This window comes from Dermatophagoides pteronyssinus, unplaced genomic scaffold (assembly GCF_027571235.1).
Source record: "Dermatophagoides pteronyssinus isolate colony J.1.1.1.1 unplaced genomic scaffold, Derpt_VIB-CSIC_2022.12 sq0064, whole genome shotgun sequence".
NCBI lineage: Eukaryota > Metazoa > Arthropoda > Arachnida > Sarcoptiformes > Pyroglyphidae > Dermatophagoides > Dermatophagoides pteronyssinus.
In genome coordinates, this window is record NW_027461583.1 from 1 (window position 1) to 14,441 (window position 14,441).

General features: G+C 27.1%; 1 long non-coding RNA gene across 1 annotated transcript; it reads left to right on the top strand.

The window, feature by feature from the left end:
* Window positions 1-854: 854 nt before the first annotated feature.
* LOC142646127 (uncharacterized) lies at window positions 855-1,420 on the top strand. The gene is made up of 2 exons (XR_012847125.1): window positions 855-1,005; window positions 1,085-1,420. It is a non-coding gene; the product is annotated as an uncharacterized LOC142646127 (long non-coding RNA).
* The last annotated feature ends 13,021 nt before the right edge of the window (window positions 1,421-14,441 follow it).

Sequence of the window (14,441 nt, forward strand, 5' to 3'; positions counted from 1 at the left end):
GGTATGACTTTATAAGTTCATAAAGTGGAAGTGTGGACTTATAAGTTCACATTTTTCTCGTATGAAGTTATAAACTCACATTATTTCTCGTATGAAGTTATAAGCTCACAACATTTTTCGTATGAGTTTAAAAATTCGAATTTTGGATTTTATTTCTAATTAAAAACTCATAATGTTTTTCGGATGGACTTATAAACTCACATGGTTTTTCGTATGAGTTTATAAGTTCACAATATTTTCGTATGGAGTTATAAAATCACAACGTTTTTCGTATGAGTTTAAAAATTCGAATTTTGGATTTTATTTCTAATTTAAAACTCATAATGTTTTTCGTATGAAGTTATAAACTCACAACGTTTTTCGTATGAGTTTATAAGTTCACAATTCCTTAAAGTGAAGTTATAAACTCACAACGTTTTTCGTATGAGTTTATAAGTTCACAATTCCTAAAGTGAAGTTATAAAATCACAACGTTTTTCGTATGACTTTGAAAATTCGAATTTTGGATTTTATTTCTAATTAAAAACTCATAATGTTTTTTCGGATGGACTTATAAACTCACATGGTTTTTCGTATGAGTTTATAAGTTCACAATATTTTCGTATGGAGTTATAAAATCACAACGTTTTTCGTATGAGTTTAAAAATTCGAATTTTGGATTTTATTTTATTTTTTAAAAATTAAAAACTCATAATATTTTTCGTATGGAGTTATAAATTCACATGGTTTTTCGTATGAGTTTATAAGTTCACAATTCCTTAAAGTGAAGTTATAAAATCACAATTTTGATTTTATTTTATTTTTTAAAATTACAAACTCAAAAAATTTGGATTTTTGGACTTAGAAAATTTTTTGAAAAATTTTGAATTCATGTGGAGGCGACGAGCGCCCTCATAATTGAAATTAGCTGTTAGGGTTCTGTTTTGATTATTTAAACTACTGTTCGATTAGTTGTTATTCATTATTTTTGTTAAGTGTGGTTCGTTTACAATGTTTGGTTATCAGGTTTGCTCATTGAATTTGATTGTTGTTTATGTCTAACTTGTTCCATGTTTTTTCCTAATCTCTTTGGTTTTGTTTTTAGTATTTTTTATCACTACCTACAATAACACGGAATCAAGCTAAGATTGAGAAAGAATGACATTTATGTTGGGGATGGTCGATTGCTATCTGTCCCAACTTCAATGCCGACAAGTGTCGAACGAATGCAAAGATTCTAATTTACTTTATTTGTCCATTTGATCACGAGGTCATAATCTATAAAGATGGATAGAACAATGAAAACCAAGTCGGGTCCTCTTTTCATGTTCCTGAGACGATTTCTATTGATAAATTTCTATTAGCCTTGTTTAATAATTATAATAATTAATAATATATCTTTAAATTTAAAATAATTAAAAACTTCGATAATTCAATTTAATTTCACTTGCGCATCAAGATTTTTTTAATCAAAAAAAAAAAAAAAAAAAAAAACGCTTGCGTATAGGGGTTTTTATTTTTATTTTAAAAACCTCACATTTTTTCTCGTATGAAGTTATAAACTCACAACGTTCTCGTATGAGTTTATAAGCTCACAATTCCTTAAAGTGAAGTTATAAGTTCATAAAGTGGAAGTGTGGACTTATAAGCTCACAATTCCTTAAAGTGAAGTTATAAGCTCACAATTCCTTAAAGTGAGTTTATATGTTCACTTGTTCAACGAGAAATAATGTGAGTTTATAACTTCATACGAGAAAAATGTGAACTTATAAGTCCACACTTCCACTTTATGAACTTATAAAGTCATACCATTTTTAACAGTGTAGGTTTAGTTTTATTTTGCATATTTTTGTTGTTGTTGTTGTGTTGGTTTGAATTTATTTCCACTTGATTTATTCTCATGAATCTTAGATATTATTAAACCAAGCGAGAAAAAAAACAACCAATAACATCTTATGTGACAGAAAAAAAATTTCTCGGATTCATATTCATATTTATTGGTTGTTAGGAATTTCTTTTAGTTTTGGGAAATATCCGGAAAGATAAAAGATGATGGCTAATTTTGCTATGTATATCTATTCATTATTGAGTGTTGATAAAAGTTAATTATATTAATTTACATATATTATGATCGTAAGTGTGAATATTTTTTTTTACTAACAATGAATAAAACAAGATGTACTTGACATTTGACATCACTTTAAAAAGAATATTTCTCCACAAGAATTTTTTCGTAAAATCGATCAATGTTTGATTTTTAATTTTTTTCCTCCCCCCATATATCGAATGACCAATGTTTTTTTAAATATAGACAAACACACTCACATATATGTAATTGATATTTGTTTTAAGTGTGTGTGTGGATAAATCGCCTTTTGGAACAACCGACTGACTGGCTAGTTTTATTGAAACAACAAATGGTTTCAATATATTTCATATAAGCAACAGGTGCTGCATTCAAAACACTACCTATCGTAACAAATTAACCGTTTTCTGCAGTTCATCATTGCATTGGGTCATAGTATAAACACCGTGATGGTGTTTTTTTTGAAAAGTGGTAGTAGCAGTTATCAAAGAAGAAAAAATTATTATATAAAACATCAAAGATTAAAGTTTGTCAGTTTGTTGTTCGAAAAGAAGAGGAAAAATTTTCGGGGCGATAATAATAATGATGGTGATGATGATGGAATGAATGGTTCGAATGAAGTTCATGAAACCACCATTCATTCGCACTTTGCAGCTTCATCACACAAGCTATATATAAAAGATCAGACTGGTCAAGTGACATTCCACCGAGATGTTGTTTAATGATGATGATCATCATCATCATTGAATTGAAAGTTTTTTTTAAAAAAAGAAGGTATCTTGAAGATTCAAACTGAAGCTATTCATGATGATGATTATGATGGTCAGGGCACTATGAAAATTCCTAATACAAATTCACACAAATCAAACCGAAACAAACTGACAAGGGGACACATCAGTAATCATCATCATCATCATCATCATCAATGATAATCTTTTTAAATATTCATTGATTCTCTCTACATTTGTATTAATTTTCAATTTTAAAGGAAAAAAAATTGATCGACAAGGTCCCTACAGCTTCTGTTTTTTTTATGGATAACCAGCAACCAAAGAAAAAAAGAAGGAATTGATTTGACTGGTAATAAGCTAAATTTTGATTCTATAATTGCAATCTAGAGAGAGAAAGAGGGAATTCGAGAAATAAAGATGGATGAGTGTGTGTGTGTGTGAGGGATTCTGCACGCAAATATTCAAAGATACGATCGAATCGATCTTCGTGGTCATCAACTATTTCAAAATTCGATTCGGCCAACAATGTTCGATTCGACCGACCAGTACACATTCCAATCAATCAACGAGAGAAAATAAAAATGATTGCGAATGAGTCTCATCAAAAAAAAATCTCTATAATCATATATATTTTCTTCATAAATGTGAAAGTTCAGGTGTTTCTATTTATTTTTTTTAATATTAAATATGATTTCTGATTTTGGCCAATAATTAAAAAGAAAATTATAACCATTAATGGATGATTCCCAACCATATGTGTCAAAATGACATCTTAAATTTTGAAATAATTTCAAAATTTAACAATAGTTAGTATTATTCAATACATATCTATCATTTTCTTAGATTGGTAAGTTTGTTATAAATGGAAAATTTAAAAAATAAAATCCCGAAAAAAAAGATGACCCCTCAAACAAGATATTTCGACCGATAATAACATAGATTAAAATGAATGTTTTGCACTGAATGAATAAATAGAAAAACCAAAGATAAAAAAAATTAATTATCCAATAGTTGTCAACGACATTTGAAATGGTCAAAAGATTATGTTCATGTTCAACATTACATTAGGTATTAACATTTTATACATTGAACAACATTGATGATGATAACATTAAATCCTAAAGATGACATTTTCTTCTGATTCGAATTTTTTTTAAATGCCCGAACCAAAAAAAAATTAATCATTAAAAAATTCAAACAACCTGTATGTCAAGATTATTTTGTTTTAAAAATAATATTAGCATTTGTTTTCATGGAAAAAAATCGAAATAGAAACATGTTGATGAACATCACGTACTTATTATATCGAAACATATAACTGAAGAAAGAATTCCGGTTATAAGATTGAAAAAAAACTTGACTAAACTTAATTAGACAAATATTTGATTCATATGATGATGGATTTTTTTTGCAGCTTGATTCCATCAAAGTTATCATCATCTTTTTTAAATAAACCGGGCAAATTATAATTCATCACCGCCATTGGCGTCATTCTTTGAATATTATATAATCACAAGATGATCAGGTCATCGTGTTTGAAATAATTAAACAAAAAATCTATCTTGGTCCTGGTCATGTCATCGATATACGCTTGTAACAAAAAACCGGCCTATGACCTCTTTCGATTCGATCATAATAATCATCATCATCATTTGGAATTGAGAGATGATGTCGATATTTTCAACCAACAACAGTAACAAAAATAAAACTCAAGGCAATTAGATTATCGTCAAAATAATTAATATTAAAAACTGAAAACACGAAAATGAAAAAAAAACAAAAATATCTACAAAAAGATATAACGACAATTCAATCTTTGTCTGGTCTTCGAATAGAAAGAGCTTAATGCATACATATTTTTTCCTATATTATCATCGAACATTGATCGAGTCGGTGATTTGAAAAACGAAAACAAAAACAACAACAACAAAAATCGGTCCGGGCACAATCATCATTAGTCTGATCATCATCACCATAATACCAAGTCGCTATCTCTATTTACCTGTTTTTTTTTGTTGTCAATAACCATTTACAGCCAAACAAGTGTAAACATGATAGTTATTGGCCATCATTATAATGATGTTGGCCATACTGTCATGACCTGACCAGATAGATATGTCTCGATATTTCTTTATTTCTTTCCACATCTTTTTCGAATATTTACATGTTTAACCAAATGTTCAACCGAAAAAAATAATCCATCCAACAAAATACATAGATAAACAACAAGCTGACAAAAAAAAGAAATAAGAAAAAAATTCCTAGAAAAAAAACCTTTTCCATTAAATGTGATAAAGAATGCGGCATTTGTGTTTGTATATGTAATTAAATCCAGTCATCAACATCATCATTATTGCTATTTGAATAATGGTTTTCAGGTTATTCTTATGTCATTTTTTTCTTTACTGTTGTTGTTGTTGTTTAGTGCAGAACCACAAATTGGAATTATATATTTTTTTTCACTGAACATTCGTTGATTTGTTGGTACAAACAAACACAGATGTTTTAAATGTTCCAAAAGGAGTGAAAAATTTTTACTTTTTTCTCAGAGGAACAACAATAATACAAATATATCTGCTAGAGCAACATAGATTATATACACACACCTGTCCAAATAGGTGTCCAAAATGGGCTCACCTGTGTGTGCGTGTTTTTATCTATTCATTTATCTATCGAAGAAATGGATTGGTCAATGTTTATGAATTTAAATAAACACAGGTAGCTACAAGTGGACCAATCGATATATGGAAAAGAAAAAATGAAATAATAAATGGTGGCATGAAGACACGAAGACAACATTTTTTTTTGGGTCCTTGGAATGAAACTTCTAGAAAACCCGAAAAAAAACTAATTAACAATAACAAGTCGATTCGTCAAGGTCTTTTCACATATGCGTAGCAAATATGGCTGTAAGGCTCTAAAATATCTGGCTGTCAAACCATCAAACAATTTTTTTTCAAAAAAAAACTATTTCAGTTGCAAAGAACACACGGACCTCGTGCACATGAAAAAACAACAAAATCGTGATTGCTAATTGTTGCCGTAAATGACTAAATTGAATTGAAATACAAACAACAAAAAAGAAAAAACGAAGAAGCTAACGAATTTATGATAGAATCAAAGAAAAAATAACCAGCATAATGTAATATAATGAGGAAAAGAAAATCTATAAATCTATTTTGAAATAAGATTTATCCAAATAACATGTAATGAAAAATAAATCTATAAGGATCTAATATTTAGTCAATGAAACTAGATAACATTGTAATCAATATTGGTAGCGATAATCAGATCAGGCAATAAATTCTTATTATATTTACACGAAATATAAACTAAATATTGAAGAAGAAGAAAAAAAACAAACCAACAACATAATCTTATATTATTATCGTTTTTGTTTGCTTTAAACATTCATTTGTTAACTAAAGCCAAAAAGAATACATTGAACATATGATGACAATCATCATCATCATCATCATCCATCAATCATCGGATTTAGAATATCAAATGAGAAAAATAGTCAAAAAAAATTCAAATCTCAAAACAAACTCCTCCACTAACTAACAGCACACAAAAAAAATGTCATTCATATATGCAAATATAGACAAAACAGCATATATCATCATTGATTAAAGTAAATATAAAAGAGAAAGAGAAAAGAAAATAATGAGAATTTATCATCCAAAACAAAAATTTGTCCATTCTACAATGGAACAAAAAAAAATCCAAAAATACATTTGAAAGATTTTAGAATGAACAAAATTATCTATTTGAATACACAAAATATAATCAAATAGGATTTTTGTTTGTTCCGATCAATGAGAATTGAATGAAACAATCAAAAATCTTTTTTTGTTGAAAAAAATATCGATAAATATGAATGATCAATATAATTATGAAATGTACAACTTGTATTTTTGTATCCAGTAAAAATTGAACAATTAACAATTAACAATGCGATAATGTTTTTTTTTGATTTGATTTTGTTCCGGTTATTGTTGTCGTTTTTTTTGTTTATCGATTTCATTGTATTGTGTATCAGATTAATATGTAATGATTGAAATGTGGATCATTGTGTTAAATCAATGTGATTATCATTATAATTGTCAGATGATATATTGAGAATCTATATTTGAATTTTTTTTCAAAAATACATAATAATATTGAAGAGAAATGGAAATTTTTTTGGTTTTTTCTGCCCATTTTTATTTATTTATTTGATGATGACAATTGTTTGATCTCGATTTTCATATAGATAATATCTCGACAACCACAAAAAAAATTATAGTGACAATAATTTTTTTTATAGGCTCAAACATAGAAAGTATAGATATTTTGTATTTGATGATGATGATGATGAAGGTAGAAAAACAAACAGTATTTTTCTGGTTAAAAGATAATCATAATCATTGAAATGGATTTGTTTATTATTATCATCATCATCAAACAACGGGATCGTCAACAATGTGCCAAAAAAAAATCTGTCATAAAAGAACCAGAAGAAAGAAAATCCAGATTTATTTCTTGTCTCTTTTAACAATATCGAAAATGTCCAATGTTTGTTTTGTTTTTCATTTTTGTTGATATTATTATTGTATCCTTTCCCGCTTGTTGCATTTCTATTCACAATTTTGATCACTATGTGATTCCATCGCATATCTATGGTCAATCAATGTGGATCATTTTTTTTCTTTCACTTCCTAAATTTCCTTAGATTTTTTCTTTGGATAATGGTAACGATGGTAATAATGGTTACACACACGGTCGCTAGTTAATCTTTCTATATTTTAGCCGCAAAAATGACTTTTTTATTCCCCATTTTTCTCTATCGAAGCAAAATTCATTTATTAGAAATGAAATGTTGTTCGATAATCATGATCTATATGAGATATTTAAGCATATAATAAACAAATAACATCTAAATCGTTTATAAATAATGTTCAGATTTTTGTTGTTGCTGTAGTTTTTACCCTTCGGAATTTCTGATTATAAAAAAAAACAAAACGTGATTGTGAAATATGTTAGACAAGATGAGGAAATTTGTTTGCAAACATTAACAACAACAACAAAAAGTGCTATGATATCCAATATCATTTCTCTAAATGTTTATTTATTTGTTTGTTATTGTTATATGAATGTTATACATATAAATTTATATAGCAAATGATTATACAAACATTGAAAAAAAATTTGTCCAGAATAATAATAAAAACTTTGGATTTTGGATATATCTAATATTTTGTGATATGTAAACATACAACATCACATCACATGCATCACACACACACACATCATTTATTAGGTAAATATACAAAACAACAACAACAAAAAGTTTATCAAAGATTGAAAGAAGAAGATGATATTTTGTATGTGTTAAATCACTGTGTGTTTGATCGGTTAATAAGTGGCTGTCTAAAATCAATAGATAATAAATAAAAAATTATTATTTTTTCTTAATCGATAGAATTGGAATTTTATTTTTTGAAAACAAAAACCTATCAATGTAAAATAAAATTCCTAATACTTCCACCTGTTGATCAAGAATTAAAATCAATTTTTAACTTTAGAAATTCAGTAGAAGTAAATGATACGACAATAATGGTTAACAAAAAAGCCTGAGAAAATGTTATATTTGTGATCGGATCGAATCAAAATTTGTACAAGACTTTAAAAAAAATGATGATGATAATAATTATCATTATCATGATAAAATATTCTGTTTGAATTTTGAGTATAGGCAAAGAAAGAAAGAAAAAATGATGGCCTCCATGTTCATATCTATTCGGAAAAAAAGTGCAAAGGTCAGTTTCGAGGGTCGACCAAGATGATGATGATGATGAATGATCGATGATGGACTCACGAAAAAAAGTAGCTTATCTAGTTCTACAGAAATAATATTTTTTTTTTTTTTTTTTTTTTGGACAACATTAGTATATTCGATATTCAACATTCTATCAATGTTGATGATGATCATCATAAGATGGTACAAGTTTTTCAAAGATGGCAATATTTATTTCATAAATATCTTCTTCATTTTTTAAATACTCATAGTGACGACATCTTTTATTAAGAATACGAACTAAAGGTTTTATGAAATGTCGAAAGATGGCGTTACGTAAAAAAGTGTTCATATTTTTTCAATTTAAAAAAATGAATTTTTTTCATATTTCATAAAAATATCATTATGATAAGACATATCTGATGAATTTTTGTATGAACAAAAATAATTAAAAGATTCTAGACATTTTGAGAATGAATAAAAATGAAGAAAAAAAATCAATTTGGTTGAAAAAGAAGGAGGTGTTATCATTATACAAACAACAGTTTATTCGATGCAGATGTTTTTTAACTGCTGAAATTTTTTGTTTTTTTTTCGTTGGGGTTCGACATGACCGCCGTCGATCCAATAATAAATAGATTGAATGATGGTAAAAAAAGGCCAAATAACTAAGACGGCGAATAATATAACTGCAACTAGGAAAAAACGAATCGAAAACAAAATGAACTGAACTAGATACTCTGGATACACAGCCAACAACAGTTGTGACATTATAAGATTGAAACTTTAAGGACGAAGCAAACATAAAACACATGTTGTTGTTCTAAGTCATCGTCAATCAGATCAAAAGTTTTCAGTAAAAAAAAATCTGCAGTATTGAAAAAAGCGTGGGAAACGCGTATATGGAGAGATCGTCCACACACACACATAACACATTTGGTTGTCTTGGTCAGATGACAACAGCAGCATACATTTATATCCATAACGGTGATTTTTCCCCTCATTCATTCATCATGGCAAAAAAAAGAAAGCAAAAAAATGGGAGACCCAAGTATGAACAAAACGTAAAATAGACTTAAGGTAGTAAACGAATTGAATGAAAATAAAAAAGTAAAATTGAAAATGGGTTTGCAATTAAATTTATACGGTAGTTTGGTCAATATATATTGTGAACAATGTGAACAATCACCAAATACAAAAAAAAGTAAAATCATCGAATGATGATCAATCTAAATGTCTGTGTGTGTGTATATTATTGAAGGAAATGAATAAGAATAATAATGACAAAAAAAAATTCCATTCAATCAAATTTGAACGAATTTCAATGTTTTTGCATTGCAAAAAATAAGTTTGTTGAATAATCAAGGTCATGGACCTAACGAAATTCAACAACAAAAAAAAAGAACGAAAACGACATGAAGCAAAAATAAAAATCACTAGCAAATCACATTAGGATTTTATTTTGATTCGATCAAATTTCTTTCAACATAACATCAATTGATGAATGAATGAATGAATGACAAGAATGGTCAAAATTTATATAAACAAATCATCGGCGATTATCTTAAAACAATAACAACAACAATAACAATAACATCAACAGAAAATCAAATTGTTTGAACAATATTGAATATTGATTTCAATCATCGATTTTAATTAAACATTTCAATTTTATTTTTTAAAATAAACAATAAGAATTTGTTCGTTTTGTTTTTCTTTTGTCTGAATATTTTGGTGAACGAAAAAAAAAGAATCAGCATCATTCATTGATGATAAAAACGATTGACGATGATGGACATTGTAAAATTGAATTTTTAAAAAATTCGATGGAATGTTGTGTACCCAATCACGAATACAAAACTCAACAAATTTCATTCAGTCAGAAAAATAACAAGGAAATTACTAATTTTTTTTTTTGAAAATGAATGGATGCATCAAACTATTCCCATCATCAATTGTATGTTTTTTTTTTTTTGGTATTTTGTTTCTCTTCCGTTGTTATTGATGATGATGATGATAAATATAGCGTGACAAAAGAACACCAAAAAGAAAAAAAACAAACAAGATACATAGAAAAAACCCATAAATGAACAATTATATACCAGAATAACAGGACATTTGATAATAATAACTGTAGATAATGATCATTTAGAAATGAAAAAAAAATCATTTTTATCTTTATTTTTAGTTGTAAAAACTCATTATATACGATTAATTGTTGGCAATTACAATATTTTATATTGTTTGTAAATACTATCACCATAACAAAAACCGGGTGTTTAGGAAGCAAGCAAAAGAAAACAAACGACTTCCGTTTTTTTCTTGATTCTTTGATTTGGTAAAGGAAAATATTTTTTTGTCTATAGGCTATTATTCATGTTGACCCATATATAATAAGTAATGAATGATGATGGTAAACAACCAACCAACCATCAATATTAAACCTAAATGATATTTATAATGATTGAAAAGGCTTGCCTACCGACCGATGTTGACATTTATCATCATCATCATCATCACTATTATTAAATAACCTGAAATAAAATTATTTTGGCGTCAACAATAATAACAACAGCAACAGCAGCAACAAAAATCAATAAAAAAAATAAAGTTTCCGACATAAACGGACACTGAAATAGCCTTAAATGGGAAAAAAAATTTAAAATAACTTTTCTCAGTAAATTGTTTTTTTGTTTTGTTTTTGGTTTTGTTGTCTGGAATTTTAAATTTTTTTTTATTTTTACTCAATAATCCACCTCCAGACACTGTTATAAACAAGCACACCTTGATTCTATTATAAAACAGAAATTACCTCATCATCATTATATAATGATAACGATGATCCCTTCAACTCCGTATAGAAAATCTAGCCAAATTTATATGGTGGGGGAGGTAATATATGTGAAAAATTTCTTCTTAAATACATGTGGTTTTTTTCCATCCATCATCATCATCATTGAATTATATTACATCAACAACTACCCTCAATATCACATTCTTCTAGCTAAGGAAATCCTTATTTCAACACATTGACATTAAGATATATGTTAATATATAATGTATGCCACGAGGTAAACATAACGCAATCGTTCGATATTATAATTTAGGTGGAAACCTACACATCACACATTGAAATGAAAAGAAAGCTAAAAACTGGGTGATTTTAGAAATTGGGATAGGCTCGAAATAAAATCGAGAATCAAAACAAAAAAAAATTCTTCATTCATTTATATTTTACATCATCATAGGAATCATATGGTCTTGTTTAATTGAAATCATCAAAGTCAAGTGATGAACATTATGGAAATAATAAAACAATAATAATAACAAAAATCAAAGTAGAGTAGAGGAGAAAAAAATTAAGGCGTGGAAGACGATCCAATGGCCATAAAGAACAAAGATGAGAATAAGAAATTGTAGAATACTCAGCATGACCTCGAACTTTTGAATAAAGCAATTCAAAAATAAATCAACACATCAAATGAAATTTGAACAAATAAAATTAAGAGAAAAATTTCATCAAAAAGCAATCGATCATTAGTTTTCTTTTTGGTAAAAAAATAGTCAAATGAAAACAATGAAAATAGATTATTCAATCATCATCGTCACCATCATTTGGTTTTACTTAATACGAAACAAAATTTAAAATGTTGATCGACGGAAAGATGCCCGAAGGAGATTTTTAAACATCTTTTTTTTAATTTTATTTTTCAAGAAAAGTCATTTGATAATAATTGCAATGTGTGTATGTGTATGTAGAGAATGATGGTTTTTCGTGTCATTTTTAAACCAAATTTTCAAAGATTATTTTTTCAATGACAAAATGACCACTTGTTGCTAAACAGATACGTTGAAGGACAAAGAATCTTTAAATTAAATTACTCTCAACATTGTTTGCTGTTGTTCTTAACATATAATTTGTCATTATGACAACAACAATCAATGAAAATGGTAATCGTTTTCATTTCCGGTCATTATAATTATAGATATTTCATTAATTATAACATCATTTTATAATTTAAAATGATGAATGTTTGAAAAGAAATTGACCAACATCCGTCTCCTATCATCAATGAAAATTTAAAAATAATACATCATATAATCATGCCGTCATAATGAAAACATCATCATTTATCTGGATTTATGATGATCATGGTCATAATTATCATTATTATTATGAAAAAAATGGATCATGATTGATCAGTATATTTGTCTGTTCGTCTGTGTTTTAATGTACTATATTTGATATGATTGATTGTTGTTAGTTGATGATGTATCAAAAATGAAAAACAATGTTCAAGGTAAAAAAAAGCTTTAGAAAGTGAAAGTATAGATTAGTAATAGGGAGGGTATTTATATACGGATAAAAACATATTACATATTTACAGGTAAGAAAATTAAACAAGATGTGAACGATGAAATAATGCCAACTATCAAACAATAATATCAATGGCAATGAAGATATCAAAAACTATTGTCGAGAAAATTTTCGTAAAAAAAAGTTTTGAATCATTTTTTTAAAAAATTTTATGAATGAAAAACAATAACAAAATAGGCGTCGGTTTTTGAATATAATTGTATACTATTTATAAAAAAAATTATTTTATTTTTTACTTTTTGCAAGTGAAATATTCTATTCTCAAAGAAATAGCCTAGTTTTAAATTATTTGCATGTGAAATGGATAGACTCATCATTTTCGACATATGATCATCATCATAATCATAATCATAATGATAACCATAACGATGATTATCATCATAATTGTAAGGATCAAAAATATGAGAAAATTGTACAACAACAAAATATTTTGCGAGACAACCAACATAAAAAACATTAAACAATAAATGGCTGTTTTGATCGGAAGTGAATATTGTAAGAAAGCAAAAAAATAAGAATCGGAAAAAAAACAAAGATATGATCCGATGATGTGATGATTATGAATGAATAGATGATACATTATTGAGAAAACATTTCAATCATGATTGAATGTAATGATTTTTCTTTCTCTTATTTGACGGAAATGTTATGACAACAAACACCCACAGAGAAAAAAAAATAAGATGGATATGCAGAAAAAAAAAGAAAAATAAATCAACCGATAGTAAATTGATCAATTTTTTTTTTTTGGTAATCGAATATTGAAAATGTCAAGTGTTGAATGTCAACTATTCTATAACACACAGTCATTCAAATTTTTATCAACAAAAACATAAAAGAAATAATGAATTGGAAACTTTTCTTTTTTTTGAAATCAACCAGACAACCAGATAAAAAGAGATTTAAGTAAACTTCCGTTGATGCCTTCTTAATTTGTTGTTTGTATTGTGAGAATAAATAAAGATAGTGATAAAAATTTAATGAAGAGGATTACATTGAAGTAAGAATTGTGTAAATATTGTTTGTTTGTCTTTTTTTAAATCATAAGGATTGATTTGTAAATTATTATAAGATTATTCATTTTTGGCAACAAACAATGAAAAAATTAAAAACGAAAATGATTTCTTTCAATTAATTTAAATTATCAGGAAAAAAAATAAACATCCAAACATACAAATACAATGGTCAAATTAACCAAATGAAAAGAATGGCATAAAGTTTGATGACCCTTATGGACAACAAATCATCAACAACAACCACGACCACATTACCTGATTTTGATCATCATACCACAACGAAATTATTATTTTATTTCATTTTTTCATTTCATTTCCAATTTTGTCTTCGAGTTTTTTTTAGTTATTTTATAATGATAATTATTATTATACACAACAACTAACAAAGATGGAAAATGAGAATTTGAAAGAAAGAATGAAAAAATAGTTTATACCTCCTCTCCATACAATGATGAAATAAATAAATAAAAAA